The sequence below is a fragment of the Vombatus ursinus genome, unplaced genomic scaffold (assembly GCF_900497805.2).
Source record: "Vombatus ursinus unplaced genomic scaffold, bare-nosed wombat genome assembly UNPS02014773.1, whole genome shotgun sequence".
NCBI lineage: Eukaryota > Metazoa > Chordata > Mammalia > Diprotodontia > Vombatidae > Vombatus > Vombatus ursinus.
In genome coordinates this window covers 34,459,569-34,482,565 of record NW_020954551.1, presented here as the reverse complement: position 1 = coordinate 34,482,565, position 22,997 = coordinate 34,459,569, and the positions used below count along the sequence as shown (strand labels likewise).

Below are 22,997 nucleotides of genomic sequence, written 5' to 3'. Positions count from 1 at the left end.
TGACTTGTCTTTTTCTTTTTGACAATGCAGGGCTCAAGGCAGATGAGAGTAATATCCCAAATAATTGTGAAGTAGAAAACAAAAGGCATCATTTTTTTAATTAGATAAGGTTATCATATAGCAGAGTTCCATAGAGATAAAGTCATATTCATGTTAAAAGGTTTGATCATACACATGCACAAATACATATACAGTACACATATTATAGTCTCAGCAGTTATCAGTAGGTTGACCAAAAAAAAAAGAGTTCAGCAAAAGAATTTCTGGAATTTCCTCCATCTCAATATGTCTACCTGGGCCCAAACTAGGCTATTGCAACTGAGGCATTTGCTTCACACAAAGCTATGGGGCACAGGAAAATATATCAGATATACAGCATACCATGCCGTTAGGATTGAAGGTAGGAAGGAAGGTGCGATTTTATAGTTTTCTCTGAGGTACAAAGTTAACTGAATGGCCAGTATCACTGCCATCTTCTGTACTGGTATTGCCTCCTAGACGGCATCTTCTTTCCCCAATCCAGAGAAGCCAAAGTTATGTTGGAGCATTCTAACTATTAGTTAAGGCAAGCTGAGATTCTTCTCTTCTTTAGGAGTGGCTAAAGTTCTTCAAAAGTATCCATCCAATCCAAATGAGCACTTATTAAATGCCAACTATGTACGAGGCACTCTGCTATGAGCAGATGACACAAAAATAGAACTGGTTTTTACCAATCCCTCCCCTTGAGGAGCTTAATCGACTGGAGTGATACAGGTTGTAAAAAAAGTTAAGTACATACTAGGACGTCATTTGAAGGGGAAGATAGAGCACTCAGAGCCTGAAGGATTAGGAAATGTTTCCCATAGGAAACAACACATAGGCTGGGCCTTGGGTGAAGCTTAGAATCCCAAGAGATAAGGAGACACTGCATTCCTAGTCTGGAGAAAAGCCCATTCCAAGGCTCAGAGGTGGGAGATGGCATACTGAGTTCAGGAAATTACATTTTACTTCATTTTGCTACAATATATAAGGTGTGAAATAAATGTGAAAAGAACCAGATAGTCAAGGTCTTTGAATGCCAATCTGAGAAACAGAATGCCAATCTGAGAGACAGAAGGGATTTTTCAGCAGAAGAGTCAGTGGCATGATTACAGGTGACTTTAGGAAGATTATCTTGATGACTGTGTGGAGGATAGAATGGACAGCATACACTGGACATCAAATTAGCAGGCAGCTACAATAGTCTAAAGGAAAGGTGATGGTAGCCATGTTGGAAGAAAAAAGGATGGATGTAAAATGATATGATATAGGTAGAATTTATGAGACATGGTGACTAACTAGAGTGTAGCTCAACAAATATATGTAATATATTTGTAATGTAATCAATCAACATGCATTTTTAAAGCACACACCATGTATCAGGCACTGTGCCAGGTTCTGGGGCTAAAAATACAAAAATGAAACAGTCCTGCCCTCAAGGGCTTCACAGTCCATTGGAAAATACAACAGGTACAAAAATAAATGTACACAAAGTCTGTACAAGGTAAATTTGGGAGGAAAGGGTTGGTTGGTTGGTTCTTGGCCTTCCTTCTCAAAGAGGACCAAAATGACATCACTATGCTTGAGTCAAGTTTCAGTGTGTCCAACCGTGGATGATCAGACCAATATGAGCTCAGAATGCTCTACCACACGTCAGGCACAAATAGTTTGTGTGAACATTTGGGGTGGATTCTCTAAATTTGCAAACCCTGCATTTCCTTTGAGCTGTTACAATTCTGCTTTGCTCATAGAGCACAGCATCTTCTCTGATGTGGGCACGCCATGCTGAGCAGTCCTGTGCCAGTGCCTCCCATGTCACCCAATCAATTCCAAAGCTCTTAGGAGAGACCTTGAGAGCGTCCTTGCATCACTTCTTTTGACCACTGTGTGAATGCTTGCCCTGTGTGAGTTCTCCATAAAATAGTTTTTTTGGCAAGCACACATTTTGCATTCGAACAATATGGCCAGCCCATCAGAGTTGAGCTCTCTGAAGCAGAGTTGGAATGCTTAGGACCTCAGTGTCTGGTACCTTATTCTGCCAGGTGATCTTCAGAATCTTGCTAAGACAATTCAGATTGAAGCAATTCAGTTGCCTGGCATGGCGCTGGTATACCGTCTGGGTTTCACAGGCATACAGCAATGAGGTCAGCACAACGGCTCTGTAGACCTTTGGTTTGGTAGTCAGCCTAATACCTCTTCTATGTCATACCTTCCTTCAGAGCCTCTCAAACACTGAGCTAGCTCTGGTAATGCATGCTTCAACCTCATTATCAATATGTACATCCCTGGAAAATACACTACCAAGGTAAGTGAACTTATCCACAGCATTCAGAATTTCTCCATTTGCTGTAACCAATGGTTCCATGGATGGATGGTGTGGTGCTGGCTGACGGAGCACATGTGTTTTCTCGGTGTTAATTGTTAGGCCAAAATTAGCACAAGCAGCAGAGAATTGACCCATACTTTGTTGCATCTCAGCTTCAGATGCTGCAGAATGCACAATCACCTGCAAACAGAAAATCACGCACCAAAACTCCCTCCACCTTGGTCTTGCTTGTAGCCTTTTCAAGTTGAAGAATTTACCATATAAGTGCAGTAGCTGACCTTGATGCTGTGTTCATCCTCATTGAAAACATTTGACAACACAGCTGAAAACATCATGCTAAAAAGCATGGGAGCAAGCACACAGCCTTGTTTCACTCCACTGGTGGCTGGGAAAGCACGAGAGCATTGTCCATTTTCCAGAACCCAGGCAAGCATGCCATCATGAAATTGACATACAATGCTGATGAACTTCTCCAGGCAACCAAATTTTGATGTAATTTTCCATAAGCCCTCATGACTGACAGTATCAAAGGCCTCCGTCATATTTATAAACATTGTATACAGACCTCTGTTCTGCTCCTGAACATTTCTCCTGGAGTTGTTGGGCAGCAAACACCCTATCAACCATTCCTTGGCCCTTTCTGAAGCCACACTGGCTCTCTGATACCTGACCATCTTCTGGTTAAAGGATCAGCCTACTTTTTTTGCATCTTTTTTTTATTAATTAATTTAGTTTTAGTTTTCAACATTCACTTCCATAAGCTTTTGAGTTTTAAATTTTCTCCCTTCTCCCTCTTTGCCTTCCTCCCCAAGAAGGCATACGATCTGATAGGCTCTACATGTAAATAATAGGAGGAACCACAAGAAAGAAGAAACAAAACAGAAGAAAAAAAAAGAGCAAATTGTATGCTTCAATCTGCATTCTGGAGATATCTTAGATCCTTGCATTGCTGAGAAGGGTCTATCAAAGTTAGTCATCACACAACATGGCTGTTACTGTGTACAACATTCTCCTTGTTCTGCTCACTTCACTCAGCATCAGTTCATACAAGTCTTTCCAGGTTTTTCTGAAGTCCGCTTGCTCATCAATTCTTATAGCAAAACAGTATTCCCTTACAGTCATATAACACAACTTGTTCAGCCATTCCCCAATTGATGGGCAATTTCCATCCAATCCTCAATTTCCAATTCTTTGCCATCACAGAAAGAGCTGCCATAAATATTTTCGTGCATGCGGGTCCTTTTCCCATTTGTATGATCTCTTTGGGATACAGTCCTAGAAGTGCTATTGCTGGATCAAAGGCTATGCACATTTTTATAGCCCTTTGGGCACAGTTCCAAATTGCTCTGCAGAATGGTTGGATCAGTTCACAACTCCACCAACAATGCATTAATGTTCCAATTTTCCCACATCTTCTTCAACATTTATCATTTTCCTGTTTTGTCACATTAGTCAATCTGATAGGTGTGAGGTGGTACATCAGAGTTGTTTTGATTTGCATTTTTCTAATTAATAGTAATTTAGAGCATTGTTTCATATGACTACAGATAGCTTTAATTTGTTCATCTGAAAACTGCCTGTTCATATCCTTTGACCACTTATCAATTGGTGAATGACTTGTATTCTCATAAATTTGACTTATTTCTCTATATATTTTAGAAATGAGGCCCTTATCAGAGATACTGGTTATAAACATCCTTTCCCAGTTTTCTGCTTCCCTCTTAATCTTGGTTGCATTGGCTTTGTTTATGCAAAAACTTTTCAATTTAATGTAATCAAAATTATCCCTTTAGCATTTCATAATATTCTCTATCTCTGATTTGGTCATAAATTCTTCTGTTCTCCATAAATCTGACAGGTAAACTATTCCTTGCCCTCCCAGTTTACTTATAGTATCAGCTTTTATATCTAAATCATGTACCCATTTTGACTTTATTTTGGATATATAGGGAAGGATTAGCCTATTAAGGAGGACTCTGGCAAGAATCTTGTCAGCAATCACTAAAAGACAGACCTCCCTGCCATGATTGTCATGGGACAATCTATTTCCTTTACCTTGATAGAGATGAACAATGCACACTAGAAGCTGGGGCAAACAGGAAAGGCTTTATGTGGAAGATGGTTCTATTAAGACAGAGACTTGTCCAAAGATGCAGTCTCTGCCTCTGTTGTCACAAAGTAACATGTCTCCTCTCCTTTTGACCTCTGCCTCCTCCTCAGGCTCCAGGAGAGCCCATGGCACTCATTCCACTCGCAGAGAGCATTACTGATATCTCAACACACTAGGATCTTTCTGACCTCTGGAGAATTGGATCAGGTTTTCCTTTTTCAAGGTGCTGAGTTGTCAGCCTCCATTCAAGGGAAGTTTTGCTTTTATAGCAAAATCAAACACATGTCTTGGAAGCCCGCCTTCGCTTCTCCAAAATCACCTAAAGAAGCCAGCATCCTAGAAGAGACGATAGACCTAGGGCTGAAAGGGACTTCAGAGACCACTTAGCCCAACCTGGCCCCATTCATACATAAGGAAACTGAGGTCTACAGAGTTTATATGACTTGTTCAAGGTCACAGGGGAAGTAAACCAGAAAACCAAAACTCAGAATCTTTGCTTTCAGCTAAGCAAGAGTATATTTGCTTCAATTCAATTCATAGCACCTACAATAAATGTTGTAGGTATACAATGTATCCAACGTATACACCTACACTTTGCTAGAACCTGGGAATGAAGAAACAATGAGGCTTAGACCATGACTTCAAGAAGCTCATATCTGAATCAGGGAATACAAGAAGTATCTAAATATCATACAGTAGGCTTGTTGAATGGAACTGAATTTATATAAGACAGAATGTGCCAAAGATGGAAATGAGAGATTCAAAGTACAATGAGAAATGTAAGGGCAGGAAGAGGGTAAAATTTGACATCAGAAGACCATGGTTTGAATCTTGACTCTGCTACTTACAACCAGTGTGACCTTGGTCAAGTCATCCAACCTCTGTGGGTGTCAGTTTCCTCATGTGGAAAATGAGAGTCTTGGACTCAAAATTCAAAGTTCCTTCCAGCTCCAGCATTCTAGTTTAATCTACTTTGTTCTCCGGAATTGGGAGTTTTCATTTGGAAACCATCCAGCAAAAATGGCACTGAAAATAACCTTTCCATGGAACAAATCCCAGCATTTGGCCCTAGAATCACAGGTTCAGAGCAGGAGGGGACCTTGGGCTTCTCTCTGCCCAAATGCCAGGTCCCTAGCAGGCAGAAACCTCTGCTGAACTAGTCCTGTCTCTGAGGTCCTCCTCAAAAGCTTTACCGCTGTGTTTCTATAACTGCCTGCTATGTCAAGACAGAGCACATACATGTGTGTACACATATATGCATAAGTGTGTGCACAATACACACATGTATGTATGCACACATGTATGCATACACATATACTCATATACTCTCACACATACACACATACCACATCTCAAAACCAAGTACAAAACTAACCTTTAATGGTGATCAATATGTACATATGAAATGTGGTGTAATGTGATGTGAAAGAGAAAGCATTGGCCTTGGCATCAGAAAACCTGGATCTGAGTCCTGGTTCTGATACCAGCTATGTGCCCATGGGAGCATAACTGAATCTTTCTGGGGATCAGTTTCCTCATCTGGAAAATTAGGATAATAATAGCACCCACCTATGTTGGGAGGCTCAAAATGAGATAATAATACATGTTAAGCAAACTTTAAGGTGCTTTGTAAATGAGTAAATAGTATTATAATTTTTAATCTTATTCATCTCATCTTGGTTGATGGAATTCACATAAAATCAGCCCTGAGATAAGTCAGTATTCTACAATTATTCATTTATGTTTAATGTTCTGTGGATTACTGACCAACAGATTCAATACTGTTATTAGTATTATTACTAGTTCTGTGACCATGGCAAAAATCACTTAAATTCTTTGACCACCAGTTTCCTCATCTGTGAAATGGAGATAATATTTACATTGTATACATCACAGGGTTGTTTGAGAAATTGAAATGAGTTATTATTCTAGTCATCAGAGAATGTCTGCTCTGAATATTTAAGATGAATATTAAACCTCAGCTTCTAGAGGGCAGGAACCAATTAGTGTCTACTAATAACAGGAATTATAATTTTTTTAAAAAAGCAGTATGCAGTAGTCTACAGAACACTGGCCTTGGAGGTAGGAAGTTCTGGATTCAGGTCCTGCCTCTGACACATACAGGTTGAGTATCTCTGGGCAAGTCATTCAACCCGTCAGGTCTGCCAGGCAACTTTCTAAGACAGCAGGTTACAGAGGAATTGCTGGCCTCCCTTGCTCGAGGGAGTTTCTACACTGGGGAGTTCCCCAGATCCATACAAATAAATAAATAATTACCCCCCCTTAAGTTTCATAAAATCATAGATTTAGAGGTAAAAGGGACCTTAAAGACCCTGGAATACAGCCCCCATATTTACAGATAAGGCAACTGAAGTGTAGAGAGGATAACTGATCTGCTCATCGCCACACAACTAAATGTCAGAAATAGGATCTCAACCCACATCTTCCCCACACTCCCCCAATGGTAAAATCCCTTTCACATTGGTCTGATGCTCACAATTCATTTGAGCTAGATCCAAAAGATATTATTATTGGGGCAGTTAGGTGGCGCAGTGGATAGAGCACTGGCCCTGGATTCAGGAGGGCTGGAGTTCAAATCTGGCCTCAGACACATAACACTTATTAGCTGTGTGACCCTGGGCAAGTCATTTAACCCCATTGCCTAGCCAAAAAAAAAAAGATATTATTATCCTCTTCTGACAAATGAAGAAACTGAGGCTCAAAGAGCCTAGAAGGCATACAAGATTGCTTGGCTAAGTTGGACTCAAATCTCACATCTCCTAACTCTGAGGCACAAAATCAAAGAATCAAAGAATTCTAGGCTGGGAGATATAGTTGTGATCTTTTAGTCATTTTACAGATGAGAAACTGAGGCCCAATGTAGTTCTGACTTTACCAAGTTTTTAAGTTCATATGGGTAAGGAATGGTCCAGTTCCAATGAGCAGTACTACCTTGATCCAGCAGCTGTCTTCCCATTGCAGGGGAACCCTCCTCTGAAAATGCAAGAAAAAAATTTTTTTAAATCACAATATAGTCTCTGAACCTTGAGAGTCTGGAGTTAAAAATGATATCCATTGCCATGGGGTCCAAGCATGGATTTGGAATCTTTGGCCACCTAAGTCTCTAAAGTAAAATGAGAGGCAGGACAGGGAGCGGAAACAGCACCAGACTTGGAGTCAGGAAGACGTCCATTCAAGTTTAGCCTCAGACATCTCCTAACTATGTGATCTTAGGCAAATCTCTGAACCTCTCCAGGCCTCAGTTTCTTCATGCATATGACTTAAAGTAGATAAGCTCAAAGATCTCTTGCAGTTCTAAACCTGCTGGTCCAGATCCCTGCAGCATTCCCCCTCCTCATCTCTGTCTCAGAGATCCTGAGGTTTCTTCAAGTCTCAGCTAAGGTCCCACCGTCAGCAGGAATCTCAGTCTCCCTTGATTTTTAGTGCCTTCCTTCTGAGAACACCCCAATTTGGCCCACCGGTACCTTGTCATTTTCATGTTCTCTCAACCATTCAACTGTGAGCTCTTTGAGACCAGAGACTGTTTTCTGCCTTTCTTTGTATCCCTTGAGATTGACCCAGTTTCTGGCACATAATGGGTGGTTAATAAATGCTATGATTATGATCCTATGAGCACCTAACACAATACCTCCTGAGAGATATGCCCTACCCCTCACCTCACCCAACCAACTAGATAAAGGTGCTAGTGATATGCCCTGTGATTGTGGGGTGAGAGGGTTAGGAAGACGCAGCAGTGAAGGTCTACAGTAGCTCATTTCATCAGTGTGGGACACTCCCAGTATGAGATCCTCCTCCACCAATGAGCAAAATGCTTAATAAATCTTAGAGAGATGTCTGGGGCCACTGAAAGGTTAAGTGATGTCTTTTATTGTTTTATCATGTCCAACTCTTCCTGATCCCATTTGGGGTTTTGTGGCAAAGATACTGGAATGGTTTACCATTTCCTTCTCCAGCTCATTTTACAGATGAGGAAACTGAAGCAAAAAGGGTTAAGTGACTTGCTCAAGGTCACACAACTGAGATCATGTTCAAATTCAGGAAGATGAGTCTTCCTGACTCCAATGCCAGTGCTCACTCTATGCACTGCATCACTGACCTGCCCCTTAATTAATATCTATAGTCCTGCAACTAGTATGTGATGGGCAGATCTAGAAACCAGGTCTTCCTAACTCCAAAGCTGACTACCCACTATACCATGAACAACCATGGATCTAAAGGGAAATTCAGCTGTCTTTCCAAAGGAACTAATATAGTAAACACAAATGACAAATTCAAGGGACAGAGATAACCTAGTTTCATGCCATCATCAAAATCTACTTCCTAAATCCAGCATGGATACATATTCCCATTTCATTGCATGGATAGCAGGGACTGAAAGGTGCCCTGTCAACACACCCTCTATTTGGCCCTGTGTGTGTGTGTGTGTGTGTGTGTGTGTCTGTGTCTGTGTCTGTGTCTGTGTGTGTCTCTGTCTGTGTCTGTGTCTATTTGTCCCATCGAGCTCAAAGATAGTGAGATGGGGTAGAGAAAGCAGCAACTTGGGGAAAAGCAGGGCTATGAAAAGAGGGAAATTATCTTACAGTAACTGAAAAGCCTTGACGGTTGAAAGAAATTAGCTTAATTTCAACTATGAATCAAAGGAGTGGTTCTTTAAGAAAAAAAGTCCAAGTTCAAAGACCGGCCAAGCCTATAACTTGGAATAGAATAGCCTCAAAATTCCTGGAAGGTCAAAAGCTACCAACTGATCCACTTCCCTTCTCAGAATTCCTACCAGTTCAGGTAATCTAGGCCCTTGTCATTTGCTATCTCATATCACTTAGACCCAAAAGGAAACTTAGGGATTATAAAGGCAAGGATTTGAGGTCCAGAGTGTTTAAGTGACTGATCTGAAGTCACACAGCTAGGTAATGAACTTTCTAGAACTGGACTCCAGGTCTCTCAGATGCCCTTGTCATGACTCATGCTGCCTCACAAGGCCACCTCCCCAATCACATCTTTGCCCGACTTGCCAGTTAATCACTGAGCCTTGCCTGAGTACTCTTCCCAGTTCCCCATTCAGGAAGACACACAAATGGGCAGGGGCAGGAAGGCACATTTGCCAATGGAAAGGAAAGATAAGGCAGGAGAAGGGCTGGTAGGGAGGAGAGGGGTGGAGACCAAGAAATACTGAGAGACCAATCCTTGGCTGGCGAACACCAAGTACAGTGGGAAAACTGGTTTCTAATTAACACCTCAATGGGCAACAGGGAAGTATTTGAATAAGGAGTCCAATGAGCAAAAACAACAGGATCTTGACAGGGGAAGTTGCCAGGGCTTCTCTGGAAGACAGAAACCAGAGAAGTAATGTATGTCTGCAGCAGCAAGTGTACTTGACCACAAAGACACATACTGAAGCTGCACATTCACGTGCAGAGATCTGGGGCTAGTCACACAGATGACAGGGAGAGGGCAGGGAGATGGGGCAGGGAGATGCCCATGAGGTAGCGAAGCTCAGTAAAGAGGAGAGAGCCCTGGAGTGGCAGAGCAGAGCCCCGGATTCTAGTCTTGATTCCACCAATAACACCCTGTGTGTGACCTTGGGCAAATCACTTCCCTCCTGTGCTTCAAGTTCTTCTGTGAAAAAGCAGGGATCAGACTAAATGTCAGACTAGGGTCCTTTCCATTTCTAATGTCTATGAACTCTTTCCGATTTACAGGAGCTATGACCGAAGGCAAGCAGTCACAGGAATACAGGCAAGGTCATGAAACAGACTTTGCTAAAACCACTAGACCTCCTTCAAGTCCCCCTCAAATTTCACTTTCTGCATTAGCTATGGTCCTAAATGAAAGAGGCCTCCAAGAGGCAGCAATGTCATGGAATGAATTCCATCTGGTTTGGAATGAGAAGACTGAACCCACAGTGCCCAGTACTTAAAGCCTTCAGAAGATTCCTCTGGAGAAGACCGTGGCTGCTACTGGGGCGGAGCAATATATTCAAGAAAGTAACACATTCTCAGTTGACTAAAGACAGGATTCCCAGGAGAAGGAGCAATCCCACCAGATGCAGTCTCTAAAGGAAGAGCATGGCATAGTGGAGAGAGTGCTGCTAGGCTTGAAGTTGGGAAGATATGAATTCAAATCCCACTTCTGGACAGTAGGTAGGGGATCCTGAGAAGTCACTTTACAAATCTCAGTTTCCTCATCTGGAAAATTAGAATAATAATAGTTGAGGATGAAATGAATAATCTACATAAAGTATTTCACAAACTTTAAAACACTACATTGGAGGTCCCAAATTTCTTAGGGTAGTTTTAAATTTTAATAGCTCAAAATGCCCTAAGCTTTATGGGACACCTGCATAAATGGCCGTAGTTTCTTTTTTTCCCCAGATCTATGATTTCATCTGTATAGGGTGCTCTTAGTGAGGGATTCCCCCTAACAATCAAGATGACAGCTTTTTCTGCAACTCAGAGGCTAGGAGAGTTTCTAGGGACACTGAGAGGTCTAGTTACAGGCAGTAAGAATCAGAGGAAAAGACTTGAATCCTGGGCCAGCTTTCCATTCAGAATACCTCAGTGCTTCTTAAATGTCAGCTATTGTCAGCAAATTCCTGAGAAAAACATGAGGGGGGTGGGGGGGGGGAATGGAATTATACAAATGCAAGGGGTAATCCCTCCCCTGGGAGGAATTATGGCTACAAGTCTATTTATACTTAATCTTGGAAAACTGGTAAATGAAACAAAAGGCAAGGGTGGTTCCAAGATGGTGGGAAAAGAAGGAGTCTATTGAATTCTAGACATGACTCTCAAGGGATCCAAGTCCCCTTCCTCCCGCAAAACAGAGGTCCTGCCCTAAGCCTCCCCCAGTTAGTTCCCAGGCCAGCTGAATAGAACTATTTCTGAGAGGTGATAACTCCAGGCGGCAAATGTGCCTCCTGTCTCAGCTCCACATGGCCTTTGATTATAAGCATCATAAAAATAGAGGTGGAAGAAGCATTAGGGACCATTGACTCCATTGATCAAGGTACTGGTACAATCCAGAGGGTACTAGGATTTAGAGGAGCATGGATTTCAAGCTGAAAGGGACCTTACAGGTCACATACTCCAACCTCCTTATTTTACAGATGAGGAAACCGAGGAGCAAGGAGGTTAATCAAATTGCCCAGAGTTCCACAGGTAGTCAGGAGCAGAGCCAGGATGGAAACTCAGGTCCTCTGACTCCAAATGCAGTGCCCTGTGATGGAGCTGCTCTCACTGGGCACCCTCAGAAGATAGGGTCTCCTAATCACAAAGGAAGCAAAATGAGTCCTTCTCTTTACTCTGAGTTCAGGAACAGTGCTAGATGGCAGTGACCTTTGTCTGCTTCTCCTCCCTCAGACAGCTTGCTCAGTGATTTGAAAACAGAGGCTCAGTGTAATGAGCAAACAGATTTATAATCTAGGAAACCTGAATTCCTCCAGCTCTGCTAATGTGTGGCCAGTGGCGATGACCTCAACACTCAGACTCTGCTTCCTCATCTGTAAGATGGGGATCAGGATACTCTACTTACCTCCTAGAGTTGTTTTAAGACTTGGTGAAGCTTTGTCATCTAGTCATCCCTAGCATTAACATAATAATTAAGCAAACAAACATTTATTAAGTATCTAAATATGCCAGGAGCTCAGTGAAAGGCTGGGAATACAAACACAGAAAGGAAACTTTCCGCCCATCAAAAAGCTTAGAATAGCTGACATTCATATAGTATTTTAAAATTGGCAGAGTGCTTATAGGAACCGAGATTCAAAGTTGGAAGGGCCCTCAGAGACCAATTAGGGCAGCCCTTTTATTTTACAGATGAGGAAACTGAGTCTCAGAGAGATTAAAGAATTTGCCCATCCTTATATAGGAGATGTCAGAGGCAGGGATTTGAAGCTTTCCTGATTCCAGTCTCTGGTTACCATTCCCAGTGGCCTCCTTTAGATATCAAAAACGCCTATGAGGTAGGTGCTATGATCATCCCTATATTACAGACATGTAAACTGAGGCTTGGAGTGATATAGTAGTTAGAGTGTTGGACTTAGACTCAGACAGATCTGAAATCAAAGCCTGTCTCAGATGCTTAGTAGCTGTGTGACCTTGGAGAAGTCATCTAACTGCTCTTACCCTCAGTTTCCTTATCTGTAAAATGAGAAGAATAATAGCACCTCTCTTAGAGGGCTGTTGTGAGGCCTAAATAAGATAATGTATGGAAAATTTTCCAAATATTAAAGTTCTATTTTTTTACATATAGGGGACTGTATAAGACCATAGATTTAAAAATGGTGGGGGCAGTGGCGCAGTGGATAGAGCACCAGCCCCAAACTCAGGAGAATCTGAGTTCAAATCTGGCCTTAGACACATAACATTTACTAGCTATGTGACCCTGCGCAAGTCACTTAACCCTGTTGCCTAGAGGTAGACAGAGGTAAATGACTTGGCCAGTCACATAGCTAATAAGTGTCTGAGGCTGGATTTGTACTTGAGTCTTCCCAGCTCCACATCCATCACTCTATCTACTGTGTGGCTTGGCCATCTAAGATTAAGGGACTCACCCAAGGTCATATAGCTAGTAAGTGTCAGAGGCTCTCTGACAAATCTCCTGACCCTAAGCCCAGTATTCTATTCAGTGCATTGGATAATTGACCTAAATGAAATAATCATGAAATAAAAGTCCAAACAGCAAAGATTGAGGTTTATTTATCGAATTCCTTCACTTCTACCAACCACCATCCAGAGCAAGACGTTGCTTCAAGGCCGATGAGGCAGTGGATGCCTCTAGTTTAAATGGCATTCAACTCGATATCAGTCAATCAATCAATTAAGCGACATTTTTTAAGAGTTTAGTGTGCGTGAAGCACTATGCTGGTACTAGTCAAGAGACCTGGAATCAAAAGAGAATAGATTAAGAGGTAAAAGAGACCTTAGAAATCATCGACTCTTCATCTTTCACATGAGGAAACACAGAGTGAGTGACAAGGCTGAGATTTGAAATCAGGTCCTCATACCTCAGATCTGGGGCAGTAAGTTGCTAGGTGACAGTGGATAAGTCTCTCCTCCGTGAGACTCCACTTCCTTATCTATAACATGTAGGACTTGGACAAGATGATCACTAAAGTCCCCTCTCAATTGGTCATTCTGAGATTTGGAAACCAAAACATATTCTGTAGTTGAAGACTGAGCCCCAAAAGAGCTCTGCTCCCCCCAGCCCCAACCCCTGCTACTGTAGTTTCTTCTCTAGTCTGTTAAGGATATGTCTGAACAAGGCCACGCTCTCCCAGAAACGCCATTCAGCACTCTCTCCAAAGTGAAACTGACCATGGACCTATCCACGAGGTAAAAGAGTCAGAAATTTCTCCCCTGACCCCTCATGCACGACAAGGAACACAATGACCAGATCACTACAATCCATTTGGCACGTTAACCCAGGCAAGCCAGCGTGGAGGACGCTTCGGTGCAAGCCCATCTCCTCTGGAGGTCGGGCCGCCACGCCACCCACACACTCATACCCCAGAAGGAAGTCGAAGAGTGAGCTCCGCAGCCCTCTCTTCCATTCAATAAGGCACAGCCCCAGACTCACAGCCAGAATCATCTGATCTCTGCCACAAGTCTCCAGGCCTCCCTCTGGACAGGGCCAGATCTGAGTTCTTGGCCACTCTGGACAAGGTGATCAATCCACGGTTCTTCTCGAGCACTGCCTGCACCTCTTCCCTTTTGGTTCTGGAACTCCGGGAAGGGGGAGCTCGTGGAGGACGCGAGCCAGCCGAGTGCGACTACCATAAGTCACAGGCTCACAACTTGGCAGAGTACTTGCCCCCTGCCAAAGACAACAGGGCTCAATGGGGTAATTCTCAGCTCCCCGATTTCCTTCTCATTTCACTCGGCTACTGTTCAAATAATGTTTCTGATCCTATCAGCAAAATGACTTCATCCTCCATTACCTGGAACTTCTTTTGTTCTAAGAACTTACTGTAATTCAGGACTGTACACTACAAACAATGAGAGCTGGGGAAAAAAGGATTCAGAATTATTTTATAAACTCAGCCAGGCCCAGGGAACGGAAAAGTCAAATGGGAACAGGTCACATGAGCCAGTCACTGGAGAGACTCCAGGAAGGTACCTACCTAGCTGGGCCCATGGGGGAGGGAAGGTCCTCCTTCAAGTAACAATGAAGCTTATCTAGGAAGCCTTCCAGGACTAATGCGAAAAGAAAGAGGAAGCCATTGCTCCTACCCCATCCCGTCTTAGAGTCAGGAAGGCCTGGGTTCAAATCCCACTTCAGACACTTTGCAAGCCGTGTGACCCAGGGCAAGCCATTCTCAGTCTCTTCATCTCTCAATGATGGGATTGGACTCAGTGTCCTCTAAGGTATTTTTAGCTGTCTGTGGTCCTACGGCCTTTTTTCGCCATCCCATAATATGCCCTTCCACCGATCCTCAACTCATACAAAATGAAAGCACACTAACTCTATGTACAATAATCCATCACTTATCCCTATCATGAGGCAATGAATTGCTCCACACAGATGAACTTGCCAAATAACTGAACATACCTTTTTAAAGGCCAAATCACTTTTGTACTTGACCCATGAATGGAAACAAAATTTTAAAGTACATTTCCTACCTTCTTATAAAAAAAGCTCTCTGAATATAATTTGATCTTTTCTTGTTGACTTGGGAGGTCACCAATATAAACATCAATAATTAGGCTGCACTAGAATATGGCAATACCTTCAAGGCTCTCTTGCTGCTACATTAAACGGCCCAAGCACACAATAGTTTTTGAGTGCTTGTGTCTGCTTTTTATTCATTTCCTGATCTGTTATTCTTTTATTTTCTTTTTTTATTCTTCTCATATTATTTCTTATTCTTCTCTTGCTGTCAGCTGCTGTCACTTCTCCCTACTGTCTGTTACATCTTTAGCCGGTCTTGAGCTGGTCTCACTCACCCTTCTAATGCGCTGCTATTAAACTACTATGGGCTAGGAAATGTGATTAACTATGACTGTTAGAATTGTGTGTACAATAAGAATCAGTGGATTCTGAATGAGAATCTGAGGCACTCCCCAATGAGTAAAGAATATGAGCTCTATGGCACAGACATTTGTGATATAAAAAGAAAGTTTCTGGCTCTCTGAGAGGGGAGAAGGTAAGAGACACAGGGAGAAATATGGGCAATGTAAAAACAATCTATCAATAAAACATTTTTAAGGCTTCAGAGTAGCTAAAGTAGCTGAGAATTGAGTAGCTCTTTTCTGGATTATCAGCTGTATTCCAAATTGGAAAGGTTATCAGATCAATGACTTCTGGATAAGTGAATTGTGATCATTTTTTTTTTCTCCCACAGAGGAATTTTTTCATGCCTCAAATCAGCTGTTGTAGCCAACCACACACTGTAGCTATGTACAGTACATGGTCAAATCTGTTCAGCCCATCCCAAAGACAAGCAGGGAAAAATCTTAAGTCAATGTCTTCCTTTGTGTGGCCTCATTGGCTTCTGTGTCCCACAGTGGGTTGGTCCACAGTTGGTAACTAGAAGCCAATCAGGCCATCTCCTGCCCTACCAGGGCTGTAGGGGACAGCTGAAATACCCAAGAATAGGGTAGGAAGTTGAGGTTATGCCAACCTCATCAACCAAACACAACAGTAGCCTCTTTATAAAAGAATAGGCTCACGGGCTTCATGGATTTCTGGGAATTCTAACAGGCATGATCATAGGAGTGGCCACACAGGGGTCACCAATCATCAGACTCTGAGGGATGCATGTTGCAGGGGGGTACAAGGGGAGCTGAAAGGGATCCTAGAACATAGATCTTTAGAATACTGAATGTTAGTCCTAGAAGGGACTCATAGGATAGAAAGTGATTGTGAGGATTAATAACAATAATAGCTAATATTTATGTCGCAATTACTATGTGCCAGGCACTGTGCTAAGTACATCACAATTATTACCTCATTTATCTGTACATCAACCCTGGGAGGTAGGTGCTGTTTTTTGTATATGGGGAAACTAAGATAAACAGAGATGAAATGACTTGACTAGGATCACACAGCTAGTAGGTGTCAGAGACCAGATTTGATCTCTGATCTCTCTGATGCCAGGCCTGGCTACCTATCCACTCACAACCTTGCTGCATCCTTCTGGTTATCAATCTCATGCCCTCAAACATTGGACTTTCCTCCACCCTACCAATCTAGCCCTAAGCCCCCCTCCTCTCCAACATTCTAGTTCCCTCATTTACAAGCAGTGTCCCTTCACACCTCTGGTCACAACGTTCACCTAGGGAATCCTACCAATTCTCCAAAAAAGTCTTATCTCCTCTAGGAACTCTTCTCCTACTGCTACAATCCTTGTGACTCTCCCCTTCTCTGAAGCATGTGTTATAAGGAAGAGAGCACTGGCTCTGGAGTCAGAAGGAGTGGCTTCAGATCCCCTGGAGTTTTACCACCCTGGACAAACCACTTTTCCCCTGTGGCCTTGGTTTTCTCATTTGCAAAATGAGAGGGGAATGGCCCAGAAGGCTTCTTCAAAGTGCTGACATCTTATGCCCTAAGGTCCCCTCCAGTTCTGACATTCTTTGTTCTAAGGTGATTTCCAGATCTAGCATTCAATTTTCTAAAAGTGTGTGTTCTGAGATTCATTCCAGCTTTGATAGTCTATAATCAATCAATCTCTGGTGGTTGCATTATGTACCAGACACTGTTCAAGATGCTAAAAATACAAAAACTATATAGATAGACTGGATAGGTAGGTAGGTAGGTAGATAGAGAGATAGGCAGATGATAGATTGATTGATTGATTGAAAGGTAGATGGATGGATAGGTAGATAGATGACATGAATGGATGGATAGATAGATTTGATGGATAGATGGATGATAGATAAGTAGAAAGACAGATAATCAGAAAACTAGATATGTAGATAGAGACAGAGAGAGAGATTGAAAGGCAGATGGATGGATAGGTAGATAGATTAGATGGATGGATGGATAGATGATAGATAAGTAGATAGAAGGATAAACAAATAATCAGAAAAATAGTTCAAAAGATTGATTGATCGATTGATTGAAAGGTAGATGGCTGGATAGATAGATAAGATAGATAGACAGATGGATAGATTGATTAGATGACTGGATAGATAGATGATAGATAGGAAGATAGATAAAAGGATACACAAATAACCAGGAAAATAGATAGATAGGTAAATAGATAGATAGATAGATAGATAGATAGATAGATAGACAGACAGACAGATGATTTGCTCAACCCTTACTATGGACCAGGCTCTATACTAAGGGCCAGGGATACAAATACAAGTTAGCAAGATAATTCCTCTCCTCAAGGAACTCATATTCCAAGAGAAAGAAGAAAACATCAAAAAGTAAGGTGGAGAGGGTGAGGCAGCATGCCTTGGACAAATATGAAACAATCTTTGCCTTCAAGAAGCTTACATTCTATTGGGGGAAACAACAACAGAGGGCCAAGATAGCCTTCCCACCATTCCTTACATAAGGACTCTCCTTCTCCCCTCTTAGAGCCTTTGCCCTGGTGATCCCCTTTGCCTCCTCACCTTTGTTCTTTAGAAGTCCTAGTTTCCTCCAAAGCTCAGCTCAAGCACCAATTAATGATGCCCCCAACCCCTTCAGCAGTTAATGCCTCTCCCTTCCCATTGCCTTGGATTCATTTTGTAGCTATTTTATACACACATGTGTAGATACGTAGATGTGTATATTCCATGTGTACATTCTCCACCACCACCCTCTAACTCCCCAGGAGAATGTTAGCTCATTCAGGGCACAGATCATTTCATTTTTTCTCTATATCTCTAGGAATTGGCACATAATAGATATTTGAACAATATCTATTAATTGATTGATTAAAAAGCCTTAATTCTTAATTAATTGATTAAAAAGCTTTTCTTCAACTGTCTTGTTTTTTGAACTGTCCATGCCCGAGCTTTGCCTCCTACAACTAGCCTGCACTGAAAGCTCCCAGAGGGCATGCACTCAATGCCTAGCACATTGTCCTGCATGTGCTAAGAGCCCAAAATCTACTTGATTGAGGAACTGACAGATTGAAGACAATGATTCTCCAATTAAATTCCAATGTTTAGATGTGGTTTTGAAAATAAACAAATTAATCTTTGAATACCTTGGAACTAGTGATTAGCAACCAACATATCAGGAAGTGATTTATTATAAATACTCATTTTATGAAAGCTTCCAGGCTGCATTAGAAGCAAGCCAAATTTTTGGGAAAGAGTCACGAGAAGTCCCCGAAACACACCTCTAGCCTCAGCCTTCGGAAGACCAGGCCTCAGGAAGCCTAGCCATTGGCATCCAGGGCCCGTGGCCTAGATCATCTCGGGATGGGTTAGTCTGTTGGCTTCCCTTGCTGGTTCAACAAGGGGCTTGCAGTCAGCCTACTGACGCCCAAGTTATTCTTCCAGTCACCCACATTCAGAACCAACATTCAGACATCATTGTCTTTGCTCTCTCACCTCACCCCCATATCCAGTTATCAAATCTTAGTGATTCTACCTCCTCAATATCTCCTCCACTGTTCCTTTCTATCTACTCACACCACAATCAATCCCATCTAAATTAGTGCAGTAACCTAATTGGTTTGAGCACCTGCAGTTTCTCCCCTTTCCAGGTGACATTCTACAAAACGTTCAATTGATACTCCCAAAGTATAGATCAAATCACATCACCACCCTGTTCAAGAAGCTTTGGTGGTTCCCAACTGCCCTTAGGATAAAACAAAAACTCCTGTACTTGACATTTAAAGTACTTCACAATCTGACAATAGGGTACCTTTACTGGCTGAATCACTTTACTCCCTTCCCGCGTGCGCACACACACACACACACACACACACACACTCTATGCTCTTCCCAAATTGTATTACTTGCTGTTCCGTATACACAACATTCTACCTTCTATCTTCATATTTTTGCCTGGAATTTTTTCCCTCTGCACCTTTGCTTCTTGGAACACACAGGTCTCTTTAAAGCTCAGCTGAAGTGCGACTCATTCAAGAGTCCTTTCCCTAAATCACTAGGTATTTATTCTCTGTGTAACCTGAATACACTTATTGACCTTGGTGACCTTGGTGTATCACTGGAGTAAACTGTAAATTTCCTGAGGGCAAGAATACTCCTTTAGTATTTGTACCTTCAGTGCATAGTATAGTCCCTGGCACCTAGGAGCTACTTAATCAATGCCTATTGGCCAATTGATTGAAATCCTAGGTGCAATGATTCTCTTCATTTCCCTCCTGGCTGTACTCTACTGGACATCTCCATCATGCCCCAGGATCCTCTTCATTCTGCAAGATCACTTAAGCCCTAGAACTCAGCTCTAGTGTCCTCTGACCCTGGAGTCCCTTTCCTCTGATCAGAAGATGAAGAGTTCCTCTTAGAACTTCCATTCAAGGAGGCCACCCAAGACAGCCATATCTTCATTTCCCACCTGGTTGCACTCCCCTGCACTTATCCATCACGCCATCTATCAAGATACTAGTACCCTCCTCTCTCCTCCCTATCTAGTTTCCTTTTGTGAATTATCTTTCCCCATTAGATTATAAGCTCCTTGAAGTCAAGGACTGTCTTTTGCCCTTTTTTGTACCCCCAGCTAAGCTTAGCAAAACTGCTTAGTATATAGTAAGTGCTTAATAAATGTTTATTAACTAAGAAACTTGCATATAGTAGGTAATTAATAAATGCTTTCTGAAAAGTTCTATACCAGAAAGATATTGTTGTTTTTGTCCTTCATTTTCAAAGAGGACTGACTACCCTGTGAATTGGATTTAAATGAGGAAGAGTTACAATAAGTCTCACCCTTTCTTCCTAAGTCATCAAAATCCAATATCGGGACAAAAGTCAAGATGAGTGGTGATTGCCCAGGATGCAGTGGACAACCTTGGCATCTTTGATGCCTGAACAAGCTCTCAGCACTCCACAGAGCCTGCTTCAGCCACCATCATGGTCTTTGGAACAAACTGTTCTCATCTGCCCATTTCACCATGAAACGTCTTCACATACTTGGGGTAGACATCCCCCTAAGACATCCGTGGGTTTGAGGCCTGTCAGTTACCCTCAACCTGGTTTAGCCCATCTGCTAAGATGCTTTATCAGGGTGTGGTTGCTATGTATGCTATAGCTTCTTTGAGTCACAGGTTAGAGTTGGATGTATCAGGAAGACACCAAAGGCAGATGCGCAGCCCTCACACCAGAGGTACTAGTCCTCCTGAACATCCCATCTTCCCCACCAGAAAGTTACAGAAAAGATGGAGATGCCCTACAAGGCTTGTTGGGGAGAGGGAAAACACATAATGGTTCCAGGGAAGCTGGGAAAACCTTTTGGTTAGCCCTGAAGGCCAATTGAGAGAAAGGAAAAGAAAAAAGTAAGCATGGGTATATCCTAGTAGGCCTGTATGTTTAGAATTCCGTGATAACTATGGAAGGTTGTCAACTCAGGGGCCAGAAGGGGCTCTCCATTTCAACAGGCTTGCAGAAGATTTAAGGCCATTTGAGGGTCCTTTTCAGGTGGATTGAAAGGGGTAAGCAAAGCCTTGCTTTGAAGAATTTTGCCTCCTTACCTTCTCCTTCCTCCAGAACCCCTTTAGCTGATCTCTGCTCAGTGCTAACAAAAGAAGCCTCACCTCAGAAGCCTCTGCCCAGAAAAGGTTGTTATGATCAGAGAGGTACATGAAATGTTGCTCCTGCAGTAAAACCTCCTGAGGCTGGACTATTGGGGGCAGTAAGAATCAGTGACAAATCAGTTTGTTTGTTTGTTTTTAATATTGCTTCAGTCATTACTTTCAGGTACTAAAAAGAACTCTGGCTGAAAGGATTGGCCCCTAGAGGTCCTGCTTTAATGAATAGACAGGACCCTTCATAATGAGCACATCAATTGTTTGTGAGTAAATGGGCACCAGGAAAATTCTTGAGGGTGCCTCGAAAGCAGTCTGTTCTCACAAGTAGTTTACATAGTAGCCCTTCTAGAACACGACTTCCACCACCAATTTGATCAACAAGCAAAGAGAGAGCGCTAATTCTGAAGTGAGGAGGAAAGAATGGCAGGGTTTTATTTTACCTTCCTAATACTCTGCAGGCCAGAAGGCTAATTCCAGCCTTCTGTTTACTAGCTGTGTCACCCTGGACAAGTCACTTCTGCTCCGGGTTTAGGTTCATCTGTATAATGACAGTATTGTGAAAGATGATTGCTAAGGCCTCTTGGGCACCTTCTGTGCAATCTTCTGTGACCTGTTTACCTTGGCCATTGTACTCAGGAAGGCTGCTCTAGGAAATCCACTTCGTAGATTTCCTTCTAGGGCTGACAAGCTGACCTTCAATAGTCAGGATCAATTTTCGTTACTAAGGAAGGGTTTCCTGAGAAAATTAATGGCATAAACGAAATTCTAGAGAAAGTGAGTTCTGGCCATCTTAAAGGGCTTGGTGGTTTTCAGTAGCTAGATTAAAAACTGAAGTGACCTTTAATAAGAAAATCTTGGTTGTGTTAACGTTAATAGCTCAACAGGTACAGAGCACTTTATGATTACAAAGAACTTGACATGCCTTGTCTCATTACGTGCTCACAACAGCTCTGAGAAGCTAATACCGCAATCATTGCTATTCTCATCTCACAGCTGGAGGGAGGGAATAAGCATTTATTAAATGCCTACTATGTGAGGTTTTCTCTGCAGATACCGGAGTGGTTTGCCATTTCCTTCTCCAGCTCCTTTTACCAATGAGGAAACTGAGGCAAACAGAGTTAAATGGCTTGGCCATTAACATGGTCACACAGCTAGTTAGTGTCTGAGGCCAGATTTGAGCTCAGAAAGATGAGTCTTCCTGACTCCAGGCCCAACACTTAATCCACTACACCACTGACTTAGGGCATAACAATAGCACCTGCCTTCTAGAGTTGATATGAGATAACTGTAAAGCACTCAGCAGAGTGCTTGGCACACAGTAGGCACTATATGATGTTATTATTATAATACAGGAATAGCCTTGATGTCAGGAAGATCAGGATTAAATCCTGCCTGATACATAATAGCTACATGACTGTGGGCAAGTCATAAGCTCTGAGTATCTCAGGCAGCTGTCTAAACTTCTAAGTCACAGCCCAGTAGCTGAGGTCCAAGAAGGGGAGGGAGTTTCCATACTAGGTATCACCTATACCAGTGAAAACACAAGTCTGGACCATAAAAAGGATAGGAGGAGGACAGCTTTAAGGCAGGAGTCAAGCCCATGATGGGTAGAATGTCCCCTAGCAACAAGGGTTCATCCTCACCCACCCACCAGCTTCCTTTCCCTCTCCAGCATTCTGGGCCCCGTCTTCTGCATCTCCTTTCAGGAAGTGTTTGGTTTTTGGCAATACTCACAGCCACAAAAACATCTTCCTAGGCACAAACATAGGGTGGTATGATGGAGAAATTGCTTAATATGGAGTCAGAGGGCCAGGGTTCAGACCCTAGCTCTCTGCTGCATTATACTTGGTCAAGTCATTTAATTTCTTTAGATT

The 22,997-nt window shown here is 42.4% G+C and overlaps 1 protein-coding gene across 4 annotated transcripts in view; it reads right to left on the bottom strand.

Annotated features, from left to right (window-relative positions):
* Window positions 1–14,323, bottom strand: part of ATP2B2 (ATPase plasma membrane Ca2+ transporting 2) — a 399,625-nt gene extending 385,302 nt beyond the window's left edge. For all 4 annotated transcript variants that reach the window (XM_027864051.1, XM_027864046.1, XM_027864048.1 and 1 more), the window contains exon 1: window positions 14,049–14,323. The gene's annotated coding sequence lies outside the window, so the exon portion shown is untranslated. The remainder of the gene's footprint in view (window positions 1–14,048) is intronic.
* Between the last annotated feature and the right edge of the window lie 8,674 nt (window positions 14,324–22,997).